Source organism: Onychostoma macrolepis, chromosome 15 (genome assembly GCF_012432095.1).
Source record: "Onychostoma macrolepis isolate SWU-2019 chromosome 15, ASM1243209v1, whole genome shotgun sequence".
Classification (NCBI taxonomy): Eukaryota; Metazoa; Chordata; class Actinopteri; order Cypriniformes; family Cyprinidae; genus Onychostoma; species Onychostoma macrolepis.
This window is the reverse complement of record NC_081169.1, coordinates 13,545,459-13,561,293: the sequence shown is the minus strand read 5'-3', so window position 1 is coordinate 13,561,293 and position 15,835 is coordinate 13,545,459. Positions and strand designations below refer to the sequence as shown.

The following is a 15,835-nucleotide window of genomic DNA, read 5'->3' as shown; positions in this document are numbered from 1 at the left end:
TATATTTCTGAGTTTGAGGCAGCTCCTATCGCGTTATTTTAACAACAGCTGTCAAGTAAAGAGCGTATTATTGTAACATGAGTGTGAATGAATGCACGCAGGTGGATTTCCTTCACTCTCGCATAAAAACGCTTTAATCTCTGTTCTTGCTCTAGAATTATCTTATCTCCTGTATTTAATGTTGTAAGATATCGACCAAGCAAGGCATCTCCGATGAAAATTGTAAATAAATTAAGGAATTACAATTTTCATCGGAGATGCCTTGCTTGGTCGATATCTTACAACATTAAATACAGGAGATAAGATAATTCTAGAGCAAGAACAGAGATGAAAGCGCGTTTTATGCGAGAGTGAAGGAAATCCACCTGCGTGCCTCAAACTCAGAAATATAAAGAAATGAAGAATATTGTGTCTGAAAGCTGTGCGTGCCGTCCCCTCCCGCACCCTGCCCGGCGGTAATGGTACTGTCCAATCATGAGCGCAGAACACAGAAATGGAGAATAATTAGTCATTTGTATGTTTGTTCAACAATCATATTCGGACGCAGCATTTATCTAGTTCATTTTGATAGTGCAAATTGAACAAAGCACTGCAAAGCCTTACACGGAGTTTCCTATTGTGAGAGAAAGTCAGAGTTGTGAGATATAAACTCGCAATTGCGAGTTTATATCTCAGAATTCTGAGAAAAAGTCAGAATTGCGAGTTTATATCTCAGAATTGCGAGTTTATATCTCAGAATTGCGACTTTATATCTCAGAATTCTGAGAAAAAAAGTCAGAATTGCGAGTTTATATCTCAGAATTGCGAGTTTATATCTCAGAATTGCGAGTTTATATCTCAGAATTGCGAGTTTATATCTCAGAATTGCGACTTTATATCTCAGAATTCTGAGAAAAAAAGTCAGAATTGCGAGTTTATATCTCAGAATTGCGAGTTTATATCTCAGAATTGCGACTTTATATCTCAGAATTGCGACTTTATATCTCAGAATTGCGACTTTATATCTCAGAATTCTGAGAAAAAAAGTCAGAATTGCGAGTTTATATCTCACAATTCTGAGAAAAGAAGTCAGAATTCTGAGATAAAAAGTCGCAATAACCTTTTTTATTTTTTTATTCAGTGGCGGAAACGGGCTTCCATACTCTTCCGCCATACATTACAGTCATCATTTTTATCCGCTTAGAAAATCGCCACTGTTTATTTTGTCACCATACTTACTCGTGTAACTACTCATGTAACCATCTTTAAATAGGGAAAACATGGAAGTGTTTGGTGGCTTCTAAATTCATCCCTGTTTGGATCCTATGGAATGAATGGTGCTAAGCTAAACGCTAGCATAGTGGCGCCGCGCGCTACAGCGATTGAGTGCACGCACTGAGACGGGAGAGGTACGTATCAACTCGTCTAAGTTGAGAGAAGAACATATTGTAATATGGAAAAACGGTGGCGTTTTCCTTTAAATTTTGAAAATAATTACGGTACTACTGTTTTTATTTTATACATGCAGTCTTACTGAGCATAAGAGACTTCTGTCAAAAACATAAAAAAAAAACTAACTAAACTTTTAAACTGTAGTGTAAACTTTTATGTTGCTAGCTTGAGTGACTATTTTGTACTGTTTTCCGTTATGTTGATAGTGTTTTATATTTTCAAAATTCAAAAATGTTGTTTAAATGTTACTAAATCTCATAGGACTGTGTTGCTCACCATATGTTATCCAAATTCCCATCCCTGGAGAGCATTCTAGTAATGGCAATAAATGAAGGCCAGCGGCCTGCTGTGGGTTTCAGATTGGGATGTGACCATATTTTTAAGTTTTTCCAGCTCTCCATTGGAGCGCATAACGAAGCACTCTATGTTCTGCATGCTAGCTTTGAGCTCCTTTGCTTGGCAACTGTATAAAACACCTGAGCCTCAGCACGGGGTCCACTCTGTCCCACAGATGTACGGGGCAGCCCTGTGGGATTTAGGCACAGACCTCTCACATTCATCTCAGCTCCCAATGGCCCTCCTCTTCTTCTAGGTCAGATCAAGCATTTTAGTTTTGTTTGGGAGCCCTATGTCAAACATGCACATTTATAAAAACTGTACCATCCTTTTAAATAGCTGTTAACATGGATCATCTTTTGTTGTTTTAATCAGTCATCCTTCTCTTTCTTTTCTCCAGCAGACTGACACTACTGTTCAAAAGTTTTGGGTCTATAAGATTTTTCAAATTTAGGAGGAACCGACAGTAATGACATCCAAAAGATTTTAAATAAATACTGTTCATTTGAACTTTCTGCTCATCAAAGAGTCCTGATAAAATATGTCACATTTTAAAATATTATTTAAAATATAGCCTAAAATATTTAAATATATAAAATATTTAAAATTGTAAGCAGCGCAACTGTTTTCAACACTGATAATAATAAGAAATGTTTCTGGAGAAAGAATGACAGTGAAGACTGACTGCATTGAATAAATTACATTTTATATTAAAACAGAGAACAGTTCTTTAATTGTAATAATATTTCACAATATTACTGATTTTACTGTATATTTGATCAAATGAATGGAGCCTTGGAAAGTAGACTTTTTCAAAAAATTAAAATCTTACAAGTGTGTGTGTTTATGTACTATATATGTTTTTTATTGTTTTATTGTGTCAGCTATTTTTTTGTTATTATTATTTAATCAAAACAACCCAACTGCATTTTGATTGATATTAATTGGAATGCAGGATAAAAAACAAACAGACATTTTATCTGTTATCTGTTTTTGCAAATGAACTCTTCATATATACATACAACAAGGATAATAAACTATTAGTAGCCTCTGTTTAAAAAAAAAAAAAAACTTTCTGCTTACTTCAAAATTTGCCATTTCTTTGTAATTATTTGACAAGTTTCTGGCAATTTCTAGCAACTTCTGAGTGAAAAGAGTTTCTATACCAATATATATATATATATATATATATATATTTCAGTATTTGATTGAACAATGGCCTAATTAACCTCCCAAACTTTGAAAGATGATGTCAGCTCTGAGGTTGCCATAGCAGCTGTCTGATCTCCCTGGAAATGATACATCCAAGAGATGAAAAGAGTGCATCCATTCCCCTTGCTGACATCTAAATATTTATCCCACAGCCCATGACTGGAGAGACCGTCTGATTTAAGGTCTCCGTGATTTAGTTTAGATTTAATTTTTGTTCTTTTTATAATCCAGACAGCCCACCCTGGAGCCGAGCTCAACAGACCTGCGTACGATTAGATGACGGACATCTGATAAGTGTGTACAGATGGAGGGTGTCCAATAAAGCCAATGTCATTACACATGGATACATTCAGATCCCAACACACACATGGATAACAAGTAGTGTTATCATCTCTCTATTAATATTTACTGATAAGAATTCTTATCCATATTTTACATTTCCCACTTATTATGCAGATCCTGTGTCCAAACCTACGTAGGGCCCTATGAAATCCATTTAATTTTTTTCCATATATTTTTTTTCCAAATTCAGTTTTTTTCTGGATTCTGTTTATGTATTTTCGGTTTAAAAAATTTTCAGACTCTGTTTTAATGGTTAAATTAAATTTTATTCATCAAAATGCATGTCTAATTAATTGAAATCATGAAACTTACAATAATAAATAGTAATTTATTAAAAGCTTAACAAAAATTACATTCTTATGGCCCTATGAAATGTTTTATTTTTTCACAAAATCAGTTTTATTTTAACCAAATTCTGTTTGCCATTAATTTTCTGGATTTCATTTGAATGGTTTCATTAAATATTAATAATGAAAAGCATCTCTAATTAATTGATTTTATATTTTAAAAAATTGATTATTCCCAGCAGGCACAGGATGTCAATTTAACGTCAGGTTGATGTTGGACATGATGTTGGGAAGACGTTGCATTTTGGATGAGAATGAAAATCGGGTTAACGTCAGTAATTGACTGCAATTAGCCTTTTTCACACTTCCGCGTTCCTGGCTTCCGGATTGGCGCTTGCAGGGTAAAAGTTTTTCCGGTGAGAACAGCGGCCGTACTAAACAAGAATGAATTCGAGAATCTTTTACAAATTAGATCCTATGAAAATGCTTGAGCTGCTGGTACTGTACTCTACAAAGCGCAAACATTTCACAATTTGTTGAATTTTCTACTTGCTCTCCTTTGCATTAATGTGATGGAGTAAATGAACATTGTATAATGTGCCCTGGGAAATACATATTAAACAAGAGATGACTCGGTTGCTTTGTTCCTATTCTATCGGGATTAAATTGTTGTGTTGAGTTTAATATGCTTCAACCGGACTGAGAATTGTTTAATGTATTCTTGGAATAATGTGCATCTGGACATAAATGTTCACATCATGATAAATTAAAGTAAACTGAGATAATATGCTCAAATGTACCGGAGATCAAAGACTATTTAAAAAAGGGACTTTGCTGGAGACGGAGAATAGATCCATCCAGCGCTATGTTAAGCGCATTAACTCACGAGTCAGCGGTCTGAGTGGAACATATAAGTTACAAACAAGTAAAATTATATTTCTTTATAGATTATATAACAACAACTTGGAAAACAGACAAAACAGAAAAGGTAAGAAACATTATTTGAGAAAAGGGCACACTGATATAATAGGCGCAGACCTGTAACGGAACTAACTTCTAACTAACTAACTGCCCTGCGCTGACGTAATTTCCGATTCTTGTGAAAAAGGCTAATTTGACATTGACTTAACGTTGGATTTTGGTTACACAACCTAAAAACAACAAATATCAACATCAGCTGACGTCGGTACTGGACGTCAAATTTACATTGACATTAGGCATTGAATTGACATTGAATTTTTGTCAACTGACGTCGCTACCGAAATTTAACCAAATATCAACGTCTTATGAAGTAGTGTGCCTGCTGGATTGTTTTATTTATTTCTCTGTGTTGTGTATTACATTTTTCTGCTAAATAAATTCTTGTAAATAAATTTTCTGGTAAATATTCCTTTAAAAATAATGCTTTAATAGTAATTTTATTAGTAGTAGTAGTACTATCATTACATTAAGTACTATTTCTGTCACGGTTTCTTCAAGTTAAGCTAAAGTTTTATTTTGACGGGTTGCTGTGAAGACCTGTTTCTGATTGTATATGATATGACGCTATTTTTCTCAAAAGAAATGGTAAAATGCCCATGAAGTGACACTCAGAGCAGCTATAGTGATTATATTCATGTGTTAATGCACTCATATATTGAGGCAGCAGAGGCTGAAAACACAGCGAACGTCACTCGTGCTTCAGTATGCGTGTAGTAAACGAAATTGCGTGTCTGCTCCATTTATTTACACAGAGACAAGCTGAACACACAGGATTCATATTTAAATGGTATTTTGTGGCTTATATTCACATACACTAATCCATATCGCGTTTTGATTTAAGTGTACTGTCCTACTTTTGATGTATCCATCCAAAATTTGGCAAATTCCGTCAAATTCCGCATTTTTTTTGACTGGATTCTGTAATTCCGTCTGCATTTTCCGCATTGCTGTACCAATGCTGTAACTGCCTACCCAGAATTCAATGCTCTCTGGTTCAGAATCAGCAAGGACAACAGTATACCATGCGTACACTTTGATGAAACCGTCTCTGCAATTTTGTGAACCGAGTGAACTGAGGACCCGAGGCAACATGCCGCCTCATCTCTCCTGATAGCCTTTTATGGCCATTAAATTTCCTTTGTGACTCCAACCCTAATCCTATCTTCGTGAATCACATCTCATCCAAGGAGTCCTTAATGATCTTCTCTCCTGACTTTCCTTCACCAGAACCTGATTTTGATGTTGCACGTCAGACTCATGGAGTAATTCTCCTCCTTGAGCTCGAGCTCCATATATAATTCAAGCCCGATCCATCTGCCTGTTGCATGGATTAATATTTTCTGCACAGATTTGTAGGAGGAGATTGTGTCCATATGCCAGAGGCTATGGAGAGAGTAGCTTTGTGGAACGGCATCATTTTCTTCCCGCAGACTTGAGTGGCAGAGATGGAGAGCACTTCAGAACCGTCACATTCAGGCTGATTGATGCTCTCCACACTCTAGGCAGCTCTCTTTAGATTTATAGCGCTCTCCCCAACCAATACACCAATCAAAACAAAGCATGTGCGCCAATTTGAGAGCAGTCAGACTTGTAAACAAATATAATGATCTTGGTCGCAGCTTAGATTATTTAAAGCAAGACCGTTTGTAATGGTGCCTAAAGGTGTTTATTGAAAATCTATGTATCTGGCTGTCTACTCGTGTTTTTATGATCAGTTATTGACTGAACTTGTAGAGTCTATTAACTCTCTGTATATTGAGGTATTATTTCTGTTGTTTGGGTTTCTCTGAAAGGCCAGCTGACAGCTTGGGTCCTGATGACTGAGAGCAAAAAATGGTCACATTGATTTAAGACCATATTTATGGCCCATAAGTTTTTCGCCAGCCCTGCAGACGTTCTATTTTAGCTTCTCCCATAATGTCATGTCACAATATATGGCCTCCATTGTACAATGTATTCTTTTTTTGAAGATTAATATTAGTTATTATAGTGGTGTGTGTGCCCGAAAAGAGAGAGGAAGAGGATATGAATTGCTGAGAGGAGAAAAGGGGGGAAAAGCTCTGCTCAAAACTTGTGAACTGACTACCTAGCCAGCATTTTAAGTCATCATGGGCGCACTGCTGACCTGAAGGCAGTTTCAAAAAATAGGCAGCTTCTGATATTCCTCATTTTGGTCAAGTTCAGCAGCATGACATGCATCTTTCATGAACAGGGCAATCCCAGAATGCATTGCGATTGGCTTAGTGAAAAATTCATCTAGCATGACATTGAGAGATGTTTATAAATGTACATATGTTCAGGCTTTTTTTTTTTCAAGAAATGAAAACTTTTCTTCAGCAAGGATGCATTAAATTGATCAAAAGTGTCATTTATAATGTTACAAAAGATTTCTATTTTAAACAAATGCTGTTCTTTTTAACCTTCTATTCATCAGTCCTGAAATCATGGTTGTATCATGGTTTCCACAAAAAATAAAATAAAGAAGCACAACTTTTTTCGACAATGATAATGTAAGAAAGATTTCTTGAGCAGCAAATCAGCACATAAGAGTGATTTCTGAAGAATCATGTGACACTGAAGACTGGAGTAATGATGCTGAAAATTCAGTTTTCCATCACATTAATAAATAACATTTTGAAATATATTAAAATAGAAAACACTTATTGGGGCCCAAGCCAGTAAGGCCTCAGGATTATTATTATTTTTTTTTTTAATCGACTACATAGAAAAAGTAATTCTGAGGAAATATGGTTAGTTTCATGACTTTACAAAACTCTATGGATAAGAGAAAATGTAAAAAAAAAATCAGACATCTGATTGCACATCAGCTCTGTGAGTGTGTGTGTGGGTGGTGGGGGGGCTGTTAAGTGTGAGCGTGACTGAGGGGGTTGGTCAGAGACAGAGACAGACAGAGAGAGAGAGAGAGAGAGACTTTTAAACATCTGTTTAATCACCAGAAGAAGAAAAAAATCTGTATTTTTTTTTTGTTGTTGTTGTTGGTGTTTTTTGCATTACAGTTTGAGAAATGTCTTAGAACTTATCATTTTCTGGCAGTTTTAGGGACAAAAAAAAAAAAAGGGTTTCACTTTATTTTGATGGTCCCTTTAACACATTCTATTGACTATAAGTAATGTTGCACCTACATTTCTACTGACTCTCATTAGATTGTTAGTAGTGTATTAGTTGACTGGTAGGGTTAGGGTTAGATTAAGTTGACACGTTCTTGCAAAGTTACTTATAGTCAGTAGAATATCTGTTGGGAGACCAACACAATAAGGAGTTAGTAGATATAAAGCAGGCAGTCTACTAATACTCTTATGAGAGTTTGTTGACATGTAGTTGCAACATTACTTAGTGTCAACAGAATGTTCAAAAGGGACCATCAAAATAAAGTGTTACCCAAAAAAGTCCTAGAACCAGTTAATTTGTAGGGAACTGACAGCATAATTTGGTAACACTTTATAATAACTGCACGCTATGAATTAGATAAGCATTAGTAAATAGTTAGTTCATCCTTTTATAAAGCATTGTTCTAATATTCATAGTCATTAGTAAGCAGTTTATAAATACACCTATAAATGCCTTGTTCTTAACTAATTAGGCATATCTATTACAAAGGAGATTTAAATGGCTTTTGGATAGCTTGAACGGTGTTGAAATGGTGATTTATTAAAGTGAGAGTAAAAAAAGATAGCAGTAATTTTCTTATATCTTTGAAGTGCAGTTTCCAAACACTTCAAAACTTTTTACATACAGGGAAAAAGTCATTCTGAGGAAACATGCTTAGTTTAAAAAATGTATCATGCTCAGCGGCCACAAAAAAATTAAAACTATCACTGAAAATTGTTTAAAGGTGAAGACTGTAATACCAAGTATGAGCACCGGATGGAGACATAACCTTAATCCTCATGAGCTACCTGATCTGCCTGTCTGTGTATCAGAATGAAAAATAATGCATAGAATCAGCTGAAATGTTCTGTACTGTCAGTATACTTTTACATAATTATTGTAGAAATGCCTATACAGCATTAAAATAATTTTTTTTAAATCTTTAAAGAAAAATCATTACAACTTTTATGTATCTTAATCTCTCACTGATAGGATACGAAATATTTTAAGTATTGACCCTTTACTGCTCATTTCAGTTAAACAGAATATGAAATATATACATAAAATAAGTTAATATGTATTTTACTGCTAATATAGTTTTATATAATTGTTTTAGAAATGCTTATAGATAATTTTAAAATGGATATAGATCATAACATTGTTGGCAACAATCTCCAATAAGGTCATTTATATATATATATATATATTTATATTTATTTATTTATTTAAATTGTTATAGATCATAAAAAGTATTGGTAACAATTTACATTAAGGTCCCTTTGGTTAACATAAGGTATTGCATTAATTAACATGAACTAAAAAGGAACAATATATTTTAAAATAATTTATTAATCTTATTTGATGTTAGTTAATACTAACATTAAAAATATAAATTTTATGTTAATTCACAGTACATAAACTAATAAGATACGACTTTCAATTTTAATAATGTATTAATAAATGTTTAACTTAACATTAATTAACATTAATAAATGTTATATAATTATTGTTCATTTTAACTAGTATAATTCAATAATATAGTTTTTAACATTAGTTAATTCAAAACTAACAAACTAAGTATGAACAACATACGTTTTACTATATTTCTTTGTCTTAGTAAAAAAATCTTTGTTAGTTCATGGTACAGTCATGGTACAGTAGTGATGTACATTAACCAGAAATTTTAATTAATAATGTAGTAGTCAATTTTGAACATATCAGTAACGAAGATTCATAAATGCTATAAAATTATTGTTCATGTTAACTTCATGTTAACTTATATAATGTTAAAAAATTAAAACTTATTGAAAAGTGTTACAAAAGATTTACATATTGTTCTTTATGTGTGTGTGTGTGAGTGTGTGAGAGAGAGAGGATAGAGAGAGACTAACATTAATAAAAGCTATATAATTATTGTTCATATTAATTAAAATAGTTAATGTTAATAACTGAAACCTTATTGAAAGTGTTACCAAAATTTGATATATTGTTGTGTGTATGTGTGTGTGTACTTGTTTTTCTATTCAGGTGGGGACTTAAACCTGAATACACACAGACTCATGGGGACTCGTGTCACGGTGGGGACCTAAATTGAGGTCTCCACGGGCAAACAAGTTAATAAATCACACAGAATTAAGTTTTTTGAAAATCTAAAAATGCAGAAAGTCTCCTGTAAGGGGTAGGTTTAGGTGGAGGGTTGGTGTAGGGCAATAGCACATACAGTAAGTACAGTATAAAAACCATTACGCCTACGAATGTCCCCACAAGGATAGTGAAACAAGTGTGTGTGTGTGTGTGTGTGTGTGTGTGTGTGTCTTTCACAGTCTTCATAGTTTGGATTAACCCTTTCATTGCTGTATCCCTCAAAACCAGACTGCCAGAGGGTTACTGTAATGCATGTGCCTGCTGGGCACAGTTTTCCTGATGCCACCGGGGTGGCGTTTGCACTGACGGCTTGAGCTATATTTTTACATTGTAATAATATTTCACAATATTACTGTTTTCATTGTACTTGGTGAGCATAAGAGACTTTGTCCCCATACTTTTTAACAGTAGTGTATATTTTAATGTGCATGTAAAGCCCTATTTGGACGGGACTAGTTTTCTAAACTACGTTTGAGTTTCGATTCTTATCACCTGACGTCTGCGATTTTCATGTACCAATTCGGATGGGACTAACATCTCCGTTTTTATTAATGAGGTGGGAGGGTCTGTTTTGTACATCTGGGCGTTTCAGAGATCACGCGCTCTGTATGCGTGCATTGCGTATTTCAGATTGATTACCATTAGTATTTTAATCAGTTTTACTACAAATACCATGGTGAAGCTATATGGCTAGTATAGCAAAACCATGTTAATGTGTGGTTACTGTAGTTTTACTTTAGTTATTTATTTGTAGTAAACCTGTGTTTAATTTTCATGAAGGTTGGCCTACATATGTAATTAAAACATTATGTAATTGAGTGCAGAAATGAACACGAGTAATTTTACCTGACGCTGATATTACAATAGCCTGTCTTAACAGTTTACGTGATCTGGCTCTTGATTTTATTATTGTTTTTGCTTTTTTTGCAAATATCAAACCTGCGTGCGGTAAGAGCGTCTGCGGTAATTCACGTTGGCCAAAACACACAAGGAAATTTGTTGTGAAAAAAAATATCACCGGCAATCACAGACATCGCATTCGGACGGGATTAGTTTTCTCAGAGGATCACCGAGTTTGCTGAAAAACAGTAGGTAATTTGCTCTGGAATTATTACAGAGGTTGTGTGAGAAAAACACAGACATGGCAGATTCGGACGGGATTAAAATCACCAAGTACGTCTGTGAAACACAAATTTCTCTAACAACCCCCTGTAAAACTAGTCCCGTCCGAATAGGGCTTCATTTTCACATTGTTAGCTTAGCAACATAATAGCTTCAAACTCAATTGTGAGTGTAGTCTCCCATACTCTTCACCTGCGAATCATTATTTTAGTGGCATGCAGAGATGCGACCTATGTAAAGTGTTCCAAATAGTAACCTTCATAGGTTCCATTGTGGTTAGAATGCTGCCTACAGTATGTAGCTACTAGCCCAGGGCCTGGATCAGTAGGCTACAACCTAAAAGACCTTGGTAGGCCCCTGACACTGTTTCTGATTGTCCTCTCTTGATGACAGTCCTGTCCGTGTCCATGTATGCATGAAGAATCGATCTAAACTTGCAGGGATTTAGAGGTCTTTTGATGTGACAACACACTGAAAATTGCTTAAAATAGCACTAGAGATTAAACTGATGTAATCCTATTTAAAGGAACCTTCACCAAATGTTTATTATTCAATTGCCATCTGCCAGAAAACTCTTGCTTAACACACAAATTCCTCCTTAGGAAAGACGGCATTTATATTTGCCTTTATTTTTATCAGCCTTTGCAAACTTCACTCAGTGTCACCATATACTGCTGACCTTGCTCTCAGCACTCAAGGTAAACTCTCTGATAATTAAACCCTGCGTTCCCCTGACAATAGAGTCTGAAATCAAACGGGAAGGGTCGGTCGTACTGCATCGCCCATTCCTCAGTTAAGTGCTTTCTGATGTGCAGCTGCCCAAGATCAGCAGGTATTTCAAGGCTGGCTCAGATCGCTCATGCTAAAGCTTTATCAGACAACCCTTGTGAGCCAGAGACAAGCAAAAGAGGAGATTATATTAGAAGACAATGGGTCTCTGTTTAATGAGAGTAGGCTCCTATCAACACTCAGTTCAAGGTTTTCTTTTTTTTTTCTTTTCAGGAAGGACGTTTGATTAAAGCTGTTTGCCTGTTTTTTAGCACCTTGGATGTACGGAGATTTCAGCTTTTGCTTTTAGAGTAGGCCTATAAGTTGACCATGAACCTTTGGATGAAGGTAGTTACTTGTAGCCTAGTTGTTGCCTATAAATCCACTTCAGTCTGGTATTTATTTGCTCAGCCCTTAGTCATTCAAATCTCTATGCTTTGTATTTCTGTGAAATACAAAAGGAGAATTCTAAAGAATCTTTACACAACTTTTTTTGTATAACAACAATTCATTCAGTACTAACAACATCTGTCCACACCTCTGTATTGCAAATCTATTGAAATCATTCAATAGCTTGGTGTGAGGAACAGACATTTGTTGTTATTCCTCTCCAGTGAGCTATAAACTTGTGAACTCTTTCGACTGGATCACTGAGCCAGTGAGCTGAATCAGATCAGTCTGATTTGCTAAGGAAAAAAATAATAATTTCTGAATGATTTAAACTAACTCGGATGTTGGGGTAAATTACCTTACATACAGGTACACTAATAAAATCTGTAAAAAGACGGCAGAATGTAATGCATTAAAAGGAATTTTCCATATGAATTTTTTTACAGGTTGAATTGATAATGATTTGTCAGAAAATTACCAGTACATTCTCATTTATTTTTATAGTGTTTATAATATTATAATGTATATTAATTTATAACTAAAATTATCTTATTATTGATTATTATCTTATTATTTAATTATCTATATTATACATATGTAATTGTGTGTGTGTGTGTGTGTGTGTGTATACATACATACATACATATATATATATATATATATATATATATATATATATACACACACACACACACACACACACTGTATGTATATGTATATTATATGTATATTTTTAAATAGTATTGTATAAAAGTTTGTGATGAAAATCAGTGTAGTTCACTACACTACATAATGATTATTTATTGGCATTGATTTCATGAATCTTTAGTGTTCACGGAACCTTTCCATTGTACTAAAGGTTCTTTATTGTGGAAAAGGGTTATTTAGATTATTAAAATGTACTTCCCACTAAGAAAAAAATGGTTCTTTTAAGAACTTTTCACTGAAAGTTTCTTTGGTGAACCCAAAATAATTCTTCAGTGGCATCATAATGAAAACTCCCTTTTGCAACCTTTATTTTTAATAAAGGTTGCAATCTGCTTTATAAATTGAGATCTGATGTGGATTTCTGATTCTCTCGAATGCACATGAGACTCCGTGGCTCATTGACTCATTGATATATACTCTGTTAAATCTGTTAATCTAAACTCATCTATCACCGTTACTCTTTTGTTCTCATCCTGCAGTACTGCGCTGCCCTCACTAGGAGGCCTATTGTAACTGCAGTAATCTGTACTATAATTTGTGATCTCCATTTCCGTTTGGTTTTTAATTTTAGGGGGGTGAAATTTTCCACACATCTCCAAAAGATGTCCCTCACCCATTGCTTTTGTGCAGCTTCTCCAGTCTGCACCTTCTGAATGTCCACTGTGCACTGTATGTTACACTGTGTTTTAAGGCTGGCTCAGATCGCTCATGCTAAAGCTTTATTAGGCAAACCATGTGAGCAGGAGACAAGCAAAAGTCGAGATTATATTAGAAGACAATGGGTTTCTGTTTAATGAGAGTAGCTTCATATCAACACTTTTTTTTATTTCAGGAAGGACATTTGATAAAAGCACAGTACAAACTGTGAATAGCTGTGCATCAGGATGAAGATTTGAACTTCTAAATTAGTTCATCAGGTCTGTTCTTGAGTGTAAATGTACATGTGTGTGTCGTGTGGCCATGTGCTAATCTTTGAATCAAGGTGTCCATGTCAGGCTTTCCACCTGGGTGCTGTGTGTGTCTGTCTAGAGCAGCACAGATGGAGCCAGGGACGGGATTAGGGAAGATTTCCCTTGATTTAATAAACTACTATGGCTCAGAAATGTAAGGGATAAACCTGGGCAGACAGAGACAGTTGCTGAGCGCAGCACATCAGAGAGCCGCCACACATCGGCATGTCGCTTTCATGAGCCCAGGCGACGCATGTCCTACTTACACTCCCTCCAAAGTCCCAGGCCGGGACGAAGGGGAAGATTGAGCTTTTACCACTAAAAAGATTAAAGGTTGACAAAGTGCAAAACAAATCTAGCAGACAGAAACAAGTACAATACTGTTTTTGAATAATATTTTGATTGAATTAGACAGTCCGTGAAGTGAATTTTGTTCTAAATATCCGAGGAAAGTTTAAATACACTTTTTTTTCTTGTCTTTAATTACATATTTATGTTTGATATATTGTTCAAATTTTGAGGTCGGTAACATTTTTAAAATGTTTTTGAAAGAAGTCTCTTATGAATCAGGGTATCTTCTGTTCATTCATTTTTTAATTCAATATTAAAAACAGAAAAATAAGAAAACGGTTCCTTTTTTAGTTTTTCAATTAAAAAACCCCCCGAAAAAACAAGAATTATGCTTGATTTTCCATTTTTCCGTTTCCTGGTTAGAATATAAATTAACGACCTGAATATTCCATCTCTGCATGTGGGTGGGAATAAAACGCCCCTTTCCGCTGATTGGTCAACCAAACATTAAATCGTGCCATCACTAGTTCTTCTGCAGTTCTGCGCAGCATATGCATTCTTAACGCATTTATTGCAACTATATTTAATTACTTTCTCACCAAACAACCAGACTAACAAATGGCTAATGAATAGCCCATACTGGGGCAGAGCCTATAGATGGCTTACTTCTGTATGGGCATAATTTCGGCATCCTGTGCGAGAAATAAGTTATTAAAAAAGTTATAAGTTATTATTTTCTCATAGCTTAATATTAATTTATTCACATCTGTACTCATAGCTACCCCCCTAGCCTACATCTTTGGCACATCGCCTGTTTTATTGAGCTGAGTTTTGGACATGAGATGAAGTTGAAATTATATAGATATGTAAAGATATGACATTATTTCATATCAGTGTAGTATATGGTCTATTATTATATTTTTATTTTAATTGGTTTTCATTGTTATATTTTAGGGGTAATGTTAGACGTTAGCCATTTGTTAGTCTGGTTGTTTGATGAGAAAGTGATGAAAGTTGCAAAAAACACGCTACGAATACAACTGCAGCAGCAGGACTGTTTTCTGCTGTGCAGAACTGTGGAAGAACTAATGACAGCACGGTTTAATGTTTGGTTGACCAATCATCGGAAAGGGTCATTTTATTCCCGCCCACATGCAGAGATCGAAAATTCAAGCCGTTTATTCATTTTCTAGCCCTGAATGTAAAAACGGAAAATCAAGCATAATTCATGTTTTTTTGTAACGAATGAACGGAAGATACCCTACCCTGATTCTTATGCTTACCAAGATTGCATTTGTTTTTTACATGAAAAACGGTAATATTTTGTATTTTGTTTTGTATTTTAATATATTTTAAATGTAATTTATTCCTGTGATGCAAAGCTGACTTTTCAGCAGCCATCACTCCAGTCTTCAGTGTCACTGAATCATATTATCAATAAAGTTTTGCTGTTTAATATTTTTGTAGAAACCACGACACACTTTTTTCGGGATTCTTTGATGAATATAAAGCTCAAAAGAACATAATTTATTTGAAATATAAACCTTTATAACATAATAATTGCTTAATTGTCACTTTTGATCAATTTAATGCAAGGAGTTCTCTTCCGGCTTCGCTACTGTTCGGACGCTCTTGCTTACTGCTCTGCGCTTTGCTCCATGTTTATATACTTTTCTCAGATTTTTCTAAGACCTTAACTTCAGCAGATCAGAACAGTGCTCAAACAACACAGTTTTGGCACAAACATCAAACTAAAGATTTTTT

General features: G+C 34.8%; 1 protein-coding gene across 2 annotated transcripts in view; it reads left to right on the top strand.

The window, feature by feature from the left end:
- Positions 1–15,835, top strand: part of esamb (endothelial cell adhesion molecule b) — a 52,403-nt gene that overhangs the window by 20,935 nt on the left and 15,633 nt on the right. The window contains exon 1 of one of the 2 annotated variants that reach the window (XM_058744995.1): positions 1,256–1,388. The exons of the other annotated variant lie outside the window; for it this stretch is intronic. The gene's annotated coding sequence lies outside the window, so the exon portion shown is untranslated. Of the gene's footprint in view, positions 1–1,255; positions 1,389–15,835 lie in introns of those variants that run through there. 2 annotated transcript variants of the gene reach the window in all.